At 41.2% G+C, this 7,508-nt stretch overlaps 1 non-coding gene across 1 annotated transcript; it reads right to left on the bottom strand.

Moving 5' to 3' along the window:
* Nucleotides 1-6,049: 6,049 nt before the first annotated feature.
* Nucleotides 6,050-6,156, bottom strand: LOC118574856. Its single transcript, XR_004943754.1, has one exon. It is a non-coding gene; the product is annotated as a U6 spliceosomal RNA (small nuclear RNA).
* Between the last annotated feature and the right edge of the window lie 1,352 nt (nt 6,157-7,508).

Raw genomic sequence — 7,508 nt, 5'->3', positions numbered from 1 at the left:
AATCTTTTTTCTCGGGTTTTAGGTGGAAACTCTTGCCAACACGTTGGGCACCATTTGTAGTTGGAGATCATCTCTCCAGGTGCCACCAAGCTCCTGCAGTCCCACAACCCACATATAAAATAATCACTCAGATGCTTTTATTGCTTACAAACTGTATGGCCATGGCAGGCTTCTTATTATCTACTTCTATCTTAAATTAACCCATTTCTGTTAGTCTATACTTTGCCACGTGGCTTGTGGCTTACCAGTGTCTTTACATGTTGCTTCTCATGGCAGTGGCTGGCAGTGTCTCCCCCACAGCCTTCCACTTCCCAGAATTCTCTTCTCTCTTGTCCCGCCTATACTTCCTGCCTAGCCACTGGCCAAACAGCATTTTATTTATACAGAGTGATATCCACAGCAAAGGAGGTAGGAGGATAAAATAACTGTTAGGATGTCTAAATAAGTCATAAGGAATTATACTATTAACTATCTACTTAAAATATCTATAACACCTGTGGGTCTGTATGTAGATATACACACATAGTTAAATGAAATTTTTCTGTCTGGTTTGACAACCCTCCCCTCAAGAGCCAAAAACTATCTAAACACCAACATCTGTCATGAGAAGCCTTCTTTTGAGTTGTTGATTAGAACTGTCCAGGAGACTACTAAAATATTACAAACTACTGTTATTGCCTTCAGTTTTCCCTCAGAGGTGGAAAGTAAATCCCTAGTGCTGAAGACATCATGTACTTCAGACACTAGACACTGACGACTCAAGCTCCATCTGACCTGAAAGCCTCCTCCATAAGTATGAAATGTTTATATATATTCAGGGTCTCATTGTACAGTTCTAGTTGACCCTGTACTTGTTGAAATCCTCCTGCTTCTCCTTCTGGGATTACACTACCATACCCAGCATTTTTTTGTGGGTGCAACAGGATCTTAGTTCAGGTTGGCCTCTAACTGTATGTAGCTGAAAACGACTCCTGACCTTCCTGCTTCTACTTCCCAAATGTGGGGATTGTAGACATGCACCACTGCTCTTGTCTATATTTAGTGGTGTTTTACAAAACCTTTGAATGCATATGTATGGTGTCTATATGTATACTTGTTCAATGTCTTAGTGTTTTATTGATGTGAAGAGACACCATGACCATGGCAACTCTTATAAAGGAAAACATTTAATTGGGGCTGGCTTACAATCCTAAGTTTTGTTTATTTCATTATTGTCATGGCAGAAAACATGGTGGCATGCAAGCAGACATGGTGCTGGAGAAGGAGCTAAGAGTTCTACATCAGGATCTGCAAGAAGAAGGCAGAGAGAGCCACTGGGCCTGACTTGAACATTTGAAACCTCAAGGAACCCCCTCTCCCCAGTGACACACTTCTTCCAACAAAACCATGCCTACCCCATCAAGGCCAATCCTCTTAATCCCTCTAAGTAATGCCACTTCCTAATGACTAATCATTCCAATATATGAGCCTATGGGGGGGGGGTCATTCTTATTCAAACAACCACATTCAGTTGCTTTACACATGTGAATAGAGACCAGATGTCAGTGTCAGGTTTCTTTCTCACTTAGTTCACCTTATTTTTGTGATAGGCACTCATAATGAACCCGAAGCTCATTGATTTGGCTAAGGTACCTGGTCAGTGAGCTTTGGGGATGTGTGTGTGTGTGTGTGTGTGTGTGTGTGTGTCTTTGTCTCTGTGTCTGTGTGTGTGTATATATGTATGACTAAAACAATTTTTTTAAAGACTGAAGATGTGGCTCAGTTAGTGGAATGCTTGCTTAGCATGCATGAAGCCCTGTATTAGATTTTTCACCACTAGTTTTAAAAACTAAACAAACAAACAGAAAAAAATGGCTTGTTGATGGACAGCTATGATCCCGCACTCAAGAGGTAGAAACAAAACCATTAGTGAAAACCAGACCAGGCAGTACTATACACAAAGAACATACTGGAACTTGTATGGAGTTACACTAGTATGAATTAAAAGTGCATTTAAAATAATTGTATTATATAAGGCATGAAGTTTTGAAGCATGTGACAAGAGACAGAAAAGATATTCTGTTCATCCCAAGAAAACCTTTACTTAAGATTCAGAGGGTCATAAGTACTTAAAACTCACAAACTTCTGATTGCCCTGAAGCAGTCCAGGACTCTATCAGGAACCGGCCATATGTTATTGTACTGGTCACTCTGTTGCTGACATTCTTTTCCACATTCTGGGTACTCAACTACAGTGCATTGCACATTTCCTCTCAAATGCCTTCACTAGTTTATTTTTTGTCAGAATCATCAGTGATTCCCAAAGTGGGCAATAGTAAAAGTCTTTCTGTAATTTCTGTAGAATTCTTATATGAATATAATCTTCAGGACAGAAACAGGCCATTACTTCTACTTTCATGAGCAAAGCAATCAAAAGAAGTGTAGGTTCTAGATAGCAGACATGAGTTCCTTCTGCTTGATGGAAACTGCTCTATGGAGGGGCTGCTACTGTAGAACTCAGGTCAGGATTTTGTAACTGAAGCCACCTTTTTTTCATTTTTTTTTATTTTTGAATTTATATGTTTTTCACAATTTCATGAATATGTGTACTTTGCTCAAAATCCTCCCCTTTTTGAGAAAGAGTTTCTGTAAATAATTCGGGTTGGCTTGGGACTTACTATATAGTGCAGGCTGCCCTTGAACAATAAGTAATCCTCCTGCTTCAGCTTTGGCATGCTAGGCATGTGCCAAAATACTAGTACTAGTGCTGTTTGGGTGGATGTGGTAGTGGTGGGGTCTCATACTGTAGATCAAGCTCTCTTGAAACTCACTATGTAAGCTAAGGTAACCTCAAACTGAGCCCCTCCCCTCCCTTCTCCTTTCATTCAATGCTCACTATGTAGCCAGCCCCAGATGTCCTGGAATTTTCTGTGTAGACCAGGTTGGCCTACCATGGAGGTCTACCTGCCCCTGCCTCCTGAGTGCTGCCAGATAATGGTGGTGTAGGCCTGTAATCTCAGAACCAGGATGTAGGAGTATCATGTAGTTTTCTCCAGTCCTGCCCAGCCCAAAGGACCCTGTAACCACTTATAAAATAATCACCTAGGAGCTTATATTAATTAAACTTCTCAGCCATTAGCTCAGGCCTACCATTGACTAGCTCTTACACTTAAACTCAGCCCATTTCTGTTAATCTATATGTCGCCACATGTTCCATGGCATTACCTGTTGCCTTTATATGCTGCTCCCTGGACGGCAGGCTGGCATCTCCTAACTCAGCCTTCTTCCACCCTGCATTCCCTTGTCTCCTTGTCCTGCCTACACTATCCTTCCTGCCTGGCTACTGGCCAATCAGCATTTTATTTATCAATCAATCACAGCAACATATATTCACAGCATACAGGATATCCCACAACAGTATCAGGAATTCAAGGTCATTTTTAGTTCCACAGCAAGTTCAAGGAGATCTTAAGCTATGTCCTTATTTCCTCTTATGGAACTTACACTATTTTTTCAATAAATTTTTATTTGTTTTTGGGTGGGGGGTGTGTACTGAGGCACACATGTGGAGACAACTTGATGAGTTAGCTTTCACTTCCACCACATGGGTCCTTAAGATGTCTTCACTCATGGAACAGTTTTTCTGCCCCTCTTACAGACTTCCCAAAACTGCCATATGTCAGAACCTGTCCTAGATTCACTTCTGTTACTGTGATAAAATAACCTGAGCACCCCCCAAAAAAAACTTAGGAGAAAAGGGCTTTATTTTAGCTTGTAATTGCAGCTAGCTACATTATTCCCACAGCCAGAAATGAATGCAAATATCCACCCTTAATAAATCAAGTCAAATGTAATTTCCTCCATGAGTGTACTCCACCCTCAACCCCATAGCCTACAGAAATTCCCTTCTCTCCAATACCGTAATGCTTTGGATGTTTACACACCCAAAAAAATTATTTAGGAAAATTAAATGGGACAAAAAGTAAGAGAATTATGCCATGGGGACTTAAGAGTGGGAGTTTTTTTTTTTCCCCATGAATCCCAGAAGATACGTGGGAGAGCTCTGTTTATAAAGATGGTAATAAGGACCAAAGCAAAAACCTTGAGAGACTAGTGCATGCCAGAGCTAGGAGAGTGCTGATGTCCTGAACCAGAATAGCCAAGAAAGTACATTTTGAGCCCCAAATATACATGGCTCAGCCCAGACAGAAGGGTGGGGTGGCCTTCCTACCAGCCGCATGTCCCAGGGATGAGTCAACACAAGGCATCAACTCCAGTATTCAGTGGTTTGGGACAGAAGAATATAAGTTTTCTTCTGACATTGAGAGAAAGTCTAGAACTTTCTTACTATTTTTGATAATCCCTCTGCTTGGCCTGGAGTTACAAGTGGTTAAAGTGCACTAATGAGTCACAGGAGCATCCACCTATAATCCCAACACTTCAAGTGCTAAGGTAGGAAGATTGCCAAGAGTATGAGATATAGCTATGAAAATGCAAAACACAAATCATTAAATACCTGACCTTAGCCAAAGACCTTCCAGTGGTATTCTGACACCTGCAGGCTAAAGCCCAGACTCCTTAGCAGAGATAATATGGTCAATCTCATCTATAAAAGTATTCAGATCCTGAAAGCCCCTTTGCTAAACTGACAAAATCCTGTTTTCTGATTTCATTACTCCACTAGATGATAACTGGGTTGTTCCCAGTGTCAGAACATCCTTCCATGTTTATCAGGAAAACAATTACATTTCTTCTAGCTTTATCTCACCAAAGAAGTATTCCACAACCATAGATGCCTCCACAGACTTAATTCCATTCCCCTGCCTTGAGCTCACATAGCTCTTTTTTTTCCTACACAAAAATGTATTTGTAGACAGGCAATGATGGGGCAAGCCTTTAAGTCCAGCACTTGGGAGGCAGAGGCTCATGGATATCTATGAGTTCGAGGCCAACCTGTTCTACAGCGCAAGTACCAGGACAGCCAGGGCTACATGCAAAGAAGCCCTGTCTACAAAAACCAAAACCAACTAACCAACCAAAACAAAACAAAACACATGTATTTGTAGAAGTAAAACACAATGTCCTCCAAAAGAAAGTGTGGATTTATGGGATCAGAGATGTGGCTGGTAAGTGATACACAACTCTGGAAAGGAGCAAAGCATCAAGAGTGCTGAATTTGAATGCCAGCTCCTAGCTTTGATGAATCTTGGGATCTTAGACCATTTACTCTACTTCTCAAGTTCTCCACCTACCCTTCCATTGGGCTTTATTGTTGTTTTTGTCATGCTGAGGATCTAATTCAGAGCCTTGCATATGCCAACACTGAATTATGATCACAGCCCCTTACCCACCTATTTGATGGTGCAATATGACTGAAATTTATGTTGTTCCTTGGAGTTCTGACATTCTTTTTTTTTTTTTTTACCATTTATATATTTTATTTGACAACCTTACCACAGTTTCCCCTCCTTCTTCTCCTCCTGCTCTTCTTTCTCCCCTCTGCCCCATTGTTAGGAGTCCCAAAAATAGAACAAGCTACTAGGTCAGTCCAATGCAGGCTCCTTGGTTGTTGGTTCAGACTCTGAGTTCCTATCAGCCAGGTTAGTTGTTTCTGTGGGTTTTCTTATAATATCCTTGACCTTGCTGGCTCCTGCAATCCTTCTTTCCTCTCTTCAGCAGGATTCCCCAATCTCAGTCTGTTTAGCTATGGCTCTCTGCATCTGTTTCCATCAGTTACTGGGTAAAGACTCTCTGATGACAATTGAGGTAGTCACCAATTTGATCACAGGAGATGGCCAGTTCAGTCTACTATTGTTAGGAGTCTTAGCTGGGGTCATCCTTGTAGATTTTGGGAGTTTCCCTTGCATCAGGTTTCAACCTGACCCCCAAAAGCATCCCCTTCCACTACTCTCCCCCTCCACCCACCCACCTCCAACCAAATCTCTCAAGTTCTCATCCCTACACAACCCCAGTCTACTCAGGAGATCTCTTCTATTTCCCCAGGGAGATCCATGCATCCTCCACTTAGGCTCTCCTTGTTACCTAGCCTCTCTGACAGTGTGGATTGTAGCAAAATATGGAACACTTCACAAATCTGCGTGTCATCCTTACACAAAGGCCATGGTAATCTTCTCTGTATTATTCCAATTTTAGTACATATGCAGCAGAAACAAGCACTAGAGTTCTGACATTCTAAAATTATTTATTTGTTATTATATTAGGGGGGTGGAACCTAGGTCCTTGCACTTACTAGGCACACTACTACTGAGCTATACTCTGAAAGCCTGATATCATAAGATTTTTTTAATATTGGGTGAAGATGTAATAATACTTATAGATGAGAAGAAATGCATAACTGTTTTAGTTAGGTTTTAATTGCTGTGATAAAATGCCATAATCAAAAGCAACTTGTGGATGAAAGGGTTTATTTGGCTTACATGTCCTGATCATAGTCCATCATAGAGGAAAGCCAAGGCAAGGACTCAAACATGGCAAGAACTGAAGCAAAACCATGGAGTAACACTGCATACTGGCTTTTTCAGCTGGCTTTCTCATACAACTCAAGACCCCCTACCCAGAGCTGGCACTACCCACAGTGGGATGGTCCTCTCCACATACATCATTAATACCTCACAGAGTAGCCTACAATCTGATCGAGCCATTTTCTCAGCTGAGGTTCTTCTTCCCAGATAACTCTAGCTTGGGTCAAAATGACAAAAAAATGAACCAGAACAATAATCAAGAACTAGCCTCACACCCCACAATAGATATTTCAGATGTAACTGGCAAACATCTTGTGACATTTTCAGCATAGGAAAAGGCCTATTATATAAAACATTCTATCCAGAAGTCCATTTAGTGCTTTATAGGTCACTAAGCCCCTTCACAAATATTCCATTTTCCAGCAGACAATGAAAGAGGCAAATAGAGCAGCGTTTAAAGGCTCACCTCATTTCACAGAACAGAAAAATGACAAAAGGAAAGTGGTTATTCTAATAAGTGCTTGGACAACTTACAGTTTTGTTTTGTTTTAGGAGACGCAGTCTTGTGATATATCCTAGGAAGGCCTTGAGCTCATGATACTCCCATCTAGAGACTTCTGAATGCTGGGGTTACAGGAGTGTGGTAGCATACCTGGTGTGCTTTAAGGTTCAAATACTTGTATTTGCTCTATGTCGATTAACCAATCATTCAAATGTGCCTACTGTGTAGGATTTGAAAATTTGTTTTCTGTTTGTTTTGAGATATGGTCTTATGTATCCCAGGCTGCCCTCCAACACACTATGGAACCTAGAATGGAGGATGACCTCATTCTCTTGCCCTCCACACATACTGCTGCCCTGTACCACCACACTGTAATGGGAAGAGACCCAGGGCTTTGTGCATGTTAGGCAAACACTGTCATTTCTGATAACTGCCCAGTCAAACCTGCTATTTTTACAATAGAAAAGTCACAGATTAATTAGAAACTCTGTTCACCCTAGCCAAGTAACTAGTCCTTACTATTCTTAGTCACTTTTGAAACAAGG

Source organism: Onychomys torridus, chromosome X (genome assembly GCF_903995425.1).
Source record: "Onychomys torridus chromosome X, mOncTor1.1, whole genome shotgun sequence".
NCBI lineage: Eukaryota > Metazoa > Chordata > Mammalia > Rodentia > Cricetidae > Onychomys > Onychomys torridus.
The sequence above is the reverse complement of the archived record's forward strand: the minus strand, read 5'-3'. Positions and strand labels throughout refer to the sequence as shown.